Source organism: Diplotaxodon limnothrissa, linkage group LG23 (assembly GCF_057381915.1).
Source record: "Diplotaxodon limnothrissa isolate DT_005_m linkage group LG23, D_limnothrissa_male_GT1.1, whole genome shotgun sequence".
Lineage (NCBI taxonomy): Eukaryota > Metazoa > Chordata > Actinopteri > Cichliformes > Cichlidae > Diplotaxodon > Diplotaxodon limnothrissa.
In genome coordinates this window covers 17,136,735-17,146,370 of record NC_140617.1, presented here as the reverse complement: position 1 = coordinate 17,146,370, position 9,636 = coordinate 17,136,735, and the positions used below count along the sequence as shown (strand labels likewise).

At 39.5% G+C, this 9,636-nt stretch overlaps 1 pseudogene; it reads left to right on the top strand.

The window, feature by feature from the left end:
• The first annotated feature begins 6,457 nt into the window (after positions 1–6,457).
• On the top strand, positions 6,458–7,307 carry LOC146607771 (THAP domain-containing protein 11-like; annotated as a pseudogene).
• The last annotated feature ends 2,329 nt before the right edge of the window (positions 7,308–9,636 follow it).

Genomic DNA, 9,636 nt, shown 5'->3' with positions numbered 1-9,636 from the left:
ATTGATCTTAATATTTATATATAACTCTTTTAAAAAGAAAAATGATCCAATTTTAACATAAGCCTGGACATTTGCAGTTGTTCTTACAATAGTTCTCTCAAAATTACATAACCATCTCAATTCTGTGAACAAACACAGCAGCGAAACATGTTGCGTTTATTTCTCAAATTGCAAATTGCAAAACCAGACATGCCAAGCAGCACCTCCAAATGTCAGTTCTGTAAACATAAGAGATAAGTTGATGTGTGATTCATGAGTTCCAGCACCACTTTTTTCCCCCAGATATCTATTTTTAAAGAAGCGCCCTCACCTCTCTCTCATTTCACCTGTTGCTCCATGTAACTGGTCATTATATCGCTCCTGCTGCAGATATACAACAAATTAAATGTTGAAGAGCTTCTTTCCAGGTCTCTGAAACTATACTAGAGATGAACACAATTCTTCAAAAACTGTATTCCCTCAATTCGTGTTTTGATGAAAGTGGAGGAGAGTGCTGTCTTTGTCTCTGCCAGGTGGTTATTTGAGTTTAGATCTAGTGACTATAATTCTTGTTATTTTCGCATTCATGAAGCCATTCAGCGACCCTTTATACCAGATGGATACAGACACGATGATCCTGGAAGAGACCACTCCTATAAGGCTAGAAGTGTTTCATTATAGGTTAAAGACAACAACTCAGGATGCATTTGGATCATCTCACTGAGGGGGGGAAAAGTTTTTTCCTTTAGGATGTGAATTGTTTGTATGAGTACGTAATGAATCATCTGTAATGAATTAACAGTTGGAAAAAAAAGTTTTTGGGGGAAACAGAAGTTTTATCTTGGTGGCTTTGCTGACCTTTATGTCAAACTAAACAGACAAAAGTGGAGAGAAAAAGGAAACGACTGAAACGGCATCAGGCCCAATAATCATTTGGCCTGAACTCCTTCATCCTATTAATGAAGCAGAAACAATGGCAGTTTTTGCTTTCAGTGATGGTGCTGAATGGGAACAATGGACAGGATTTTCCAGAACAAGCACCATTATAACTGCTTAATGCAAACTGCTTTTTCAGAAATCTTAATGAGACCCACACTATCTGTGGTGCTTTTGTCTCATGATTTAAGCCTTAAAACTGAAGCATGACCATCTGAATGTCTGACTGATGTCGGTTTATGGTAAATTTGAAGACAATTTAGACCACAGTAATTGTTTCAGACTGGAAGATTTCTTCACTCAAAGTGAGACTTGTCTTGCAAGTTTGCTGAACATTATGGGCACTTGTGATAACTGCAGGACAATAGGGAATTACTTATGCTCAGTTTAATTTGTTAGTAATAATTTAATAACAAATGCTTTGTATAGTGTCTCTTAGATAAATTGACAGAATTTTTTTTAAAGATTTCTAAAAGATGGAGGCTCAGTGTGAACCTTTTTGTCATCACTATCTTGGTGGCGTGACAAGTGAGAGGCAGATCAGGACTGAAAAATAAAGGACAAGAGCAAGATTATACAATAGTAAGTAGGTAATCATGTGTTAGACCCATATTAAAGTGTTATCTGTCTCTTTGACTCTAACAAAGCCAGTGTTGAAGCTAGCAACTGAGAAGATTACCTCATCAGAGATCAAAGGAGCAGCAAGACTAGTTTCCCATAGATGTCAATACAAGCAGAGTTGTTCGCTAGAGGAAAAAGAAAAAGATTTGGACTTGTAAGTGCATAAAGTACATTCGGATGGTACATATACACTGCATTACAATCTATGTTATAATTATGCATGTGTCTGATTCCTGGCATATATTACATTTACTCCAGTTTGGGCCATAATCCACATCCTCTTGGGTGCAGTCATATTTTGCAGCCATATGTTGTCATCTGTTTCAGCTCCCAAATGGGGAGTATAAAACAGTAGATAAGGCCCAACAGTTCACTGCATTGGGTTAAAGGGGGAAAGGGAGCAGTGAACCGAGGGTAGCGACCTGTGAATTGTGATGTTGCTTCTGTTGCCCATAGCTTCAGGTGCATGAATAAACTCAACAAATATAACAGTAAATCAACAGTAATAGTAGTTTACAGGTTTTTTTTTTTTCCTGTGTGTGCATTTGTTTGTGTGTGTGTGTTCAAGCTTTAAAGGACATACCTGCAGGGCAGTGTGGAGGGAGCTAACTGCTGCTATGTATGTTTTCTTACTGTAGTAAAGGTTGCCATCGTGCAGTAATAAACATAACCTTTGGTCAATTGGAGGCAGAAAGCTCAGATAAGGTGCATGGCTTTGATCGCTTTATTTATGGGTCTACATCCATGAAAAGGAGGAAGAAGCGATGACATGGAAAGGGAGGGAAGCCGGGCAGGAGGAAGAGGAAGTAAAAAGAGCAAGTACGAGAAGTCACAAGGTTAGTCCTCCTGGGAGTGTGTTCTGTTTGTTTCTCTCCATTGTGATTCTTTACATCTTCTTTCTCCTCAGTCTTTACATCCTTTTTTCTTGGCTAATGTCAAGATGCCGATTTGACCTTTTAACCTCTCATTCTTTGCTCTGTTTCCATAGGAGTGGTGCCTGTTGTTGGATGGGACATATGCATCTCTGGTTTTGTTGTCATTTTTTTTCTTTCTTCTTCTTTTTGGTTATTAATTTATAAATTTTTGTGCAGTGATCACTCATGAAGCTGCAGGGATACACGTTCAATTATGAAACCTTCCACCAAGTCATAGTATTTATATGCAACTAACTGGCAACAGCAAAAAGAATAACACACAAACAAGTTGATACAATACTGTATATGTAAGATAGATATAGTCACTATGATGTTACCTAGTAGGTAGTGACTTGAGTGTTTTAGCCCTTCCTATAAAGTCAATTCTGTTTATCTGAACGTTGTGTTTTCTGTAGAAGAAACATTTTGTTATTCATCCAAGTGACTTCTTCAGTCTCAGCTTACTGCAGGTTTCTCCAACCTTGTAAACAAAACATCATGCTTCAGTGCGAAACTACGACGCGCAGCATCGTAATCTGTTATGTTGTAAACTGTTGGATGTGCTTGGGGGAAAAAAGCTATTTTATAGCATGAAATAATGCTGATAGCATCTTGCTGACATCTGCTCTGTCAGCTGATTTATAAATTGTTCTACTTGCAGCTAGCAAACAAATGCATTGTTCTTTCCACTTATGTAAAGACTATAACTCCACCAGCTGTAAAGGTCAAAACTGTTGTGCCACACATGAGTGAGTAAGCAGCAAAGAGCCTAAGGTAAAAATATATAGCAATTTAAAACACTTGAAATTATGAAAGGTAGTACCTTCAGAGTAAGATATAGGGTTTAGGGTATTTTATTATACTAACGTCTGTGCCCCATGCTGTCTTGTCTATACATTGTCGTTTTTGAGTTTTGTTTTTTAATGTGTATTTATTGTATAGACTCTTCGTGTTATTGAGTCTTATTTTGTGTTTTACAAACATAACCATGGACAGACATTGCAAACTAGCTTAGACGATAAATGCTTTGATGTGTGGCATGGTTCATGTTCTGTAAGAATTCCATTATTCCTTTCTTTTTATCTTTCCTGACTGATTTTTTTTCTAGTTGTGCTTTTGTCTTTGTCACTACAGGTATCATTAGATGATATCTGTGGCCCACACGTGTTGCACTGGTAGTCCAGCACCTCCAAGATGGCTTATCCACATGTGCTCTCACAAGAAGGTTTTCTGTTTCCCAGGACAGAGGAGATAACAGAAGATGAGCAGTTACATGACAGGGTCATAGAGGGTCTAACGTCAGCTCATCGCTATGATTGGTATTTACTTGTTTGTGTGAGGAGGAACGAGGGGAGCACCAGCAGAACCCTTCAAAAGGACCTCCACTGGGCTAATCATGTGCATCATTCTGACTTAATGCAGGTGACATGTGCTCATAGCAACGGTGGCCCTGAGAGGCCAAACGGACTGCAACTTCAGAAAACACTTGCAAAAAGAAAAATGCTGCAAAAAGAAAAATGCTGCAAAGAAAAACGCTGCAAAGAGAAAAACAGTTGCAAAAAGAAAAACAGTTGCAAAAAGAAAAATGCTGCAAAAAGAAAAATGCTGCAAAAAGAAAAATGCTGCAAAAGCACACACAACACAATGGAAATGTTTCTGGGGAGACAATAACCGGACGGACCAGTTGCACGAACCAAAACATGTATGTATGGCTGTATCCCAATTCAGGGACTGTTTCCCAATTCAGGGTCTGCAGCCTTAACGATCCTCAAGGGCCGCGTACTCAAAGACCGCTGAGGCCGGAAGTGCGAGGCTTGTAGGCTTGTGAGATGGGACGGTCTAGCCTCCATCGCGCTGCCCAGGTTGCCTAGCAACCATGATACTAACAGCTGGAAACGTTTCATACAGCTTTGTTTGACAGAAATGAAGGAGAACATATTTTGTACATTTGTTTCTACATGAGTTTTGTGTGATTTGATAAGTATCTGAGGCTGAGACCACGGGACTGTAAAACATGATTGTTGGGCTTCATTTCTGTACTGAACAGTCATTTAAGATTAGCTAGTAAATAACAATTAGCTAATGTTGTTCTTGAGACTAAAGTCATCTCACTTTGGTAATGTAAATATAATATGGCCAATATTGTATTAATCATTATTAGTTATTACAGCAGTGAACATGAACTCTGTGCCAAACACTGAGCTTCAGTAAAGATTCAAGTTGCATTTATTTATATTTCCTATCACCTTAAATCTTCACTTAAAGACAAGTACCTGTGACAATGTATATATAGATGTATTATATATAAGAGACAAATATTGTTCTTTTAATATGTTGGCATTATTAAATTTGGCTCAATGCTTATATATGTGTGGAAAAAGAAAATGTACGAGCTGTGATAATTGTTTCTGATAGAATGAAGAGTAGACTGATATATGAAATATTCCTTTATTGGGTGAGAAAATCAGACCATGTCATAACTGCTTTAAGTCATACAGAATAGATATCAGAGCCTTAAACAGGCTGACGTCTGCTAAATGGGTCAAACTGGGCAGAAAGTATACAAACACATAACATCCTTATAGAATATGATGTAACACTATAGATCAACTTACCTCAGAATATATAAAGCATATAAACAATTACAGCAATATGATGCAACAAACACAGCAGTGCTACTAATCCAAAATACTCAAAGCTTCATAGAACTGAAACAAACATTTATTTTTAGGTCCATTCTGCTGCTGATACATACTTTAGGTTTCTGAATATTAAACTTGTTGCTGCCTTTCATAGTGTGTAACTTGAAGGCCCTGAGTACTTTCTCCCACACTGAAAACACTGGAATGATAAAATTATTTGAACATTACCTAATAAGACTGATTCAGGACAGACAATTAGTTATTCTAAACTTTTCTAGCAGTCCTTCACAAACAGGGAACAGTCTGTCTATTCTCTCCATCTGTCAGCTGCTGCTGGCTCTTCCTCCTCCTCTTCCTCACACACTGCTGAGGTTGTCCTGGTGTCCTGGACACTTGCAGTCGTCACGCATGGAAATCAAATGTGTGATAAGCTGCAGGATTCAAACACAAGTGTAACTTATAAATACATGTTCATACTTTTATTCCACAATCAGAGAGAAAGAAACAGAGAGAGAGTGCAGGACAGACATACAGGTGACAGTCTCAGGTGTATACACTGCTACAAACAGGAGGATTTAGTATTTGTGTTATTACGAGTGCTAAACAAGAAGAGTTCCCAGATGGTACAGTGGACACATGTGTGACTCCTGTGATTAAAGCATCTTTCTTTCAGCTTAACGAGTGAACCGTCAGCTCGTTCAAATACACGTTAAAGTCCGTTTGGCTCCACACCACCGAACAGAGGCAGCAACATAACATAGCTAACATTAACAGTGCAGTGAATCCTGCTTGTGCCGTGATATTCAGGACTGCAAACCGAGCAGCATCACTGACTTTCAGCTTGTTGTGTTTGTGGATATATGACTGACTTTAATTATCCACAAAATCATCACATTCTCTGTAAGATTAAGGTCGACTATCGAACGGCGTATATTTTAAAGTAAAGGCTTTAAAACAAAGTAAACGTTGAAAGTACAAACATTGCTAATGTCACATAACTTTGCCGGCATGTGGCCAACAGTAATGTTTTAATGTTCTTCATTATTAAACATTTGCACAAAAATAAGTGACATAATATTCAGAACTTACTTTTGAAAGTTTACTCTTTGGCCGCTCCGCTTCCACTTCTTTGAAGTCCCAGTGCACTTGTTAGCATGTTTTGGTTCGTGCATATGAAGAGCCGGCTCTTTCAGCTCCCAACTGGCTCTTTTTAGTGAGCCGAGCCGAATGAGCCAGTTCTCTAATAAGAGCCGGAAATCCCATCACTAATGCTAACTTCCTCTTTTAAGACCGGATGTAGTGTTGTACATTTCCGGTAGCTTTATTTTGCGGTCAATCGCTACTGCAAAGATGGACTCCAAAATCATGTCCAAAATACGGAAACGGAAAGATCGCTTTAAATTACAAAGCGCATAAGGTGGGAACGCTCACCATTGCTGTGTCCCGCTGTGTACTGCTGGGGGAGATTTAACAGGATGTTAAGTTTTCACTCCTTTCCCAAAGATCCTGAATTGTGCGCACAATGGCTGATATTCCATGGCTGAAATCAGAAGGGACGGCTTCACAGTTACAACCAGCTCTAGAGTGTGTTGTTGGTATCTTGAGACTTTAGAGATCTTTGTGTCTTCCCCTGGGAAGCGTAGTCTTTGGCCGAAAGTTGTTCCCTCCTTATTCCACTGGAATAATTTTTTTGGAAAAGACAGAGTGACCCGGAGTTTGGGAGTGCCGCCCTCGACCTGTTAATATCGTGGCTATGGCAACTGAGGATTACAACACAGAGGATGAAAACAATGTGTCTGATCTACCCATCGCTGGTTGTGCTGAGTCTGCTCCAGCCTCCATCCCCCTGATTGAAGACCACGACTCAGGCAACAGCTTGAGTCTTATCACTTGACTCAGGGATTTTGACTGCAGCGATTTGCCACATCACCTGATGACATTCATTACTATACAAGGTAAGAAATCCTGAAGTTTTCAGCTAGTGACCCATGGTCTTATAACATTATCACACAAATGTGCATTTTAACATGAGGCTGAAGTTGGTTTTCGTTTCTAGCCCTCATCACTTTAACAATATTAATGTTACTTACCTCTAATCTGTATTACATTGGCCAGTAGAACGTTGTAATGTCATCTGAAAGTTAGCAATAGCTGCAGAAAAAACTATAATACCATCCACCATTTAAATGCAGATTTCTGTCATATGAGCATTTGATGGCCTTTTGGAATCTAATCCAAGAGGCAACAAGCAGGATGGTGAGGGTCACCAGTGGTCAGAAGAGCCTTTCCACATCAGCACATCCACCGAGAGCCCTGTAAACAGACCAACTATAAGTTCTACAAAATGAATAACTGCTTGGTCTGTGTGGGTTGCATGTTTTTGCTGGTGACTGACCAGCCTTTTTGTCCAAGCACGCTCAAATGTCAGATGTGGATGTCCTTAGAACCCAGTCCAGTGCCTTACTTTAACCGCATTGTCTATTGCTCTGTTCTGTGTGCTTCTTATTGACTGCAATAGATTTGTAAAGATGCTAAATACTGTTTCCCTGGAATTCTGAAAGAAAAACACACATAGCTTCAAATTATCAACTGTATTTGACATACTTTGAGTTTTATAACAGTAAACATATCAAACTTTTTCCACAAAAAAAATGGTTTAAACACTATGACTGCCGATATTAATACTAGCACAAAACTAGTCTGTGTGAACTCTTCACCAAACCTACTTTTACCAACAGCTTTCTATTTTTATCAAAACACCGCGACAGGCAAATAATACAATGGCCCATGCCCACCATGTAAGTTTACGACATTAAAGTAAAGAATGACAGGCTACCCATTTATGATACTGCAAGGTATTTGTCCATGTACACGTGAAAATAGAACATATTTACCTTACACTTCATTGTCTCCATCAAACCCTCATCCCTCTGTATCCTTTGTATGAAAACATCTTCTTGAGTGGAGACTACAAAATCGCACCAACTCATAATGCCATCCACCTCTTCAGTGAGCAGAATTTCCTCCAGTTTCTGCAAGACACCTAGATCTGGCTGGTTGAACCTCTCCTGAAACTGAACATCAACACTATCCAGCACTCTGTAAAACTCTGCTCTGTAATGCTCTTCAGGTGACTTGGGAGTGTGCTGGCTAGCCCCGCCAGCATATCGTTTTGGTGGCCATCTCTGGTGAGGAATCTGAATGGGCTCAATACCAAGGGAGTTCACCATTTTTGCTGCTTTGTCAAACATCTGATAGAATCTTTCTTCATTTCTTTTCAGCTGTAGAGTGGATCTGACACACTCTATTGAGCATCTCATTCCTGCAATGGTTGCAGTCCGTTTTTGCAGGGACTTGTTCAGACATTCTAGCTCCTCAATAACTTCCAATGCCATAAGAAGTCCAAGCACTATTCTCCCCTTTTCAAACCTCTCATGCAATCCATTTGCCCTAGCACTTGTGCTAGATCCAGCTGCTGCCATCTCCTCTAAACTAGTCAAAATACTGTCATACTGAGACAGCGCTGCTTTGATAGCAGTTCCCCTTACAGTCACCTGGTTGGGAAGAGAAGTCTGAGTGATACTGATGGTCCCTCTGAATCTGCTGCAACTGCTGAAAACATAGCTTTGAATCTTCCAGACTGTTTGCATAATGTACCCACTCTAAAGCGTCACGTATTACAGAACTAGCCTGACATGCAGCCTGTGTAATTAATTTCAGGCGGTGAGGCCCACAATGCATGTACAATGCCAGTGGCTGTTGTTTCTTCACTTCTGCCTGAGCACCTGAATAAGCTCCTGACATGTTCTGAGCACCATCATAGGTCTGACCTCTTAAACATGACATCGGCAAATTCAGCCTCAAAAGCACATCCACAGCTGTTCTAGCTATCTCCACTCCAGTAGTTCCTGAAACCTCATAGAAGCCTACAAAAACCTCATGTGGACCCAGGTCCTCATCCACATATCTAAAACATATGGACTCTTGCTCTCTTCCTGTGATATCTTGAGTACCATCTATAATGATAGAGAACTGCAGGACAGATAGAGACTGGATAGTTTGTGCAATATTTCTGACAATGCAGTTTCCAAACAACTGCAAAATCTCATTTTGCACTGGTGGAGCGGTATAGTCATGACAACGGGTCAGCCAGTCAGAAAGACAGACATCGTCTTTGGCTTTATATTTTAAGTGTTGAAAGAGGTTACCATCTTCCTTGCCATGTCCTCGCAGTGCCAAACCCTGTCTGATAAGAAACTGCATTGAACTCACAATGCTTTTTAAGCAGTGTCTGGCATTTTGCTGTTGTTTTGACCAGGCAGTTGATAGTTGTGAATTTATTTAGGAAATTGTTAGGAAATTTATTTTAGGTGTCTTCATAGTTTTATTTTTGAAATACACCAATTTTTATATACACTGCAGGAAAAACGAAAATAAATATTATAATGCAAATTATATGCAAATTATATGCATATGCATCAAAATAAACTATTTCCAGCAGTGCAATATGAGTCCTAAACATCCCTCACCATTGTTTTTCTTGT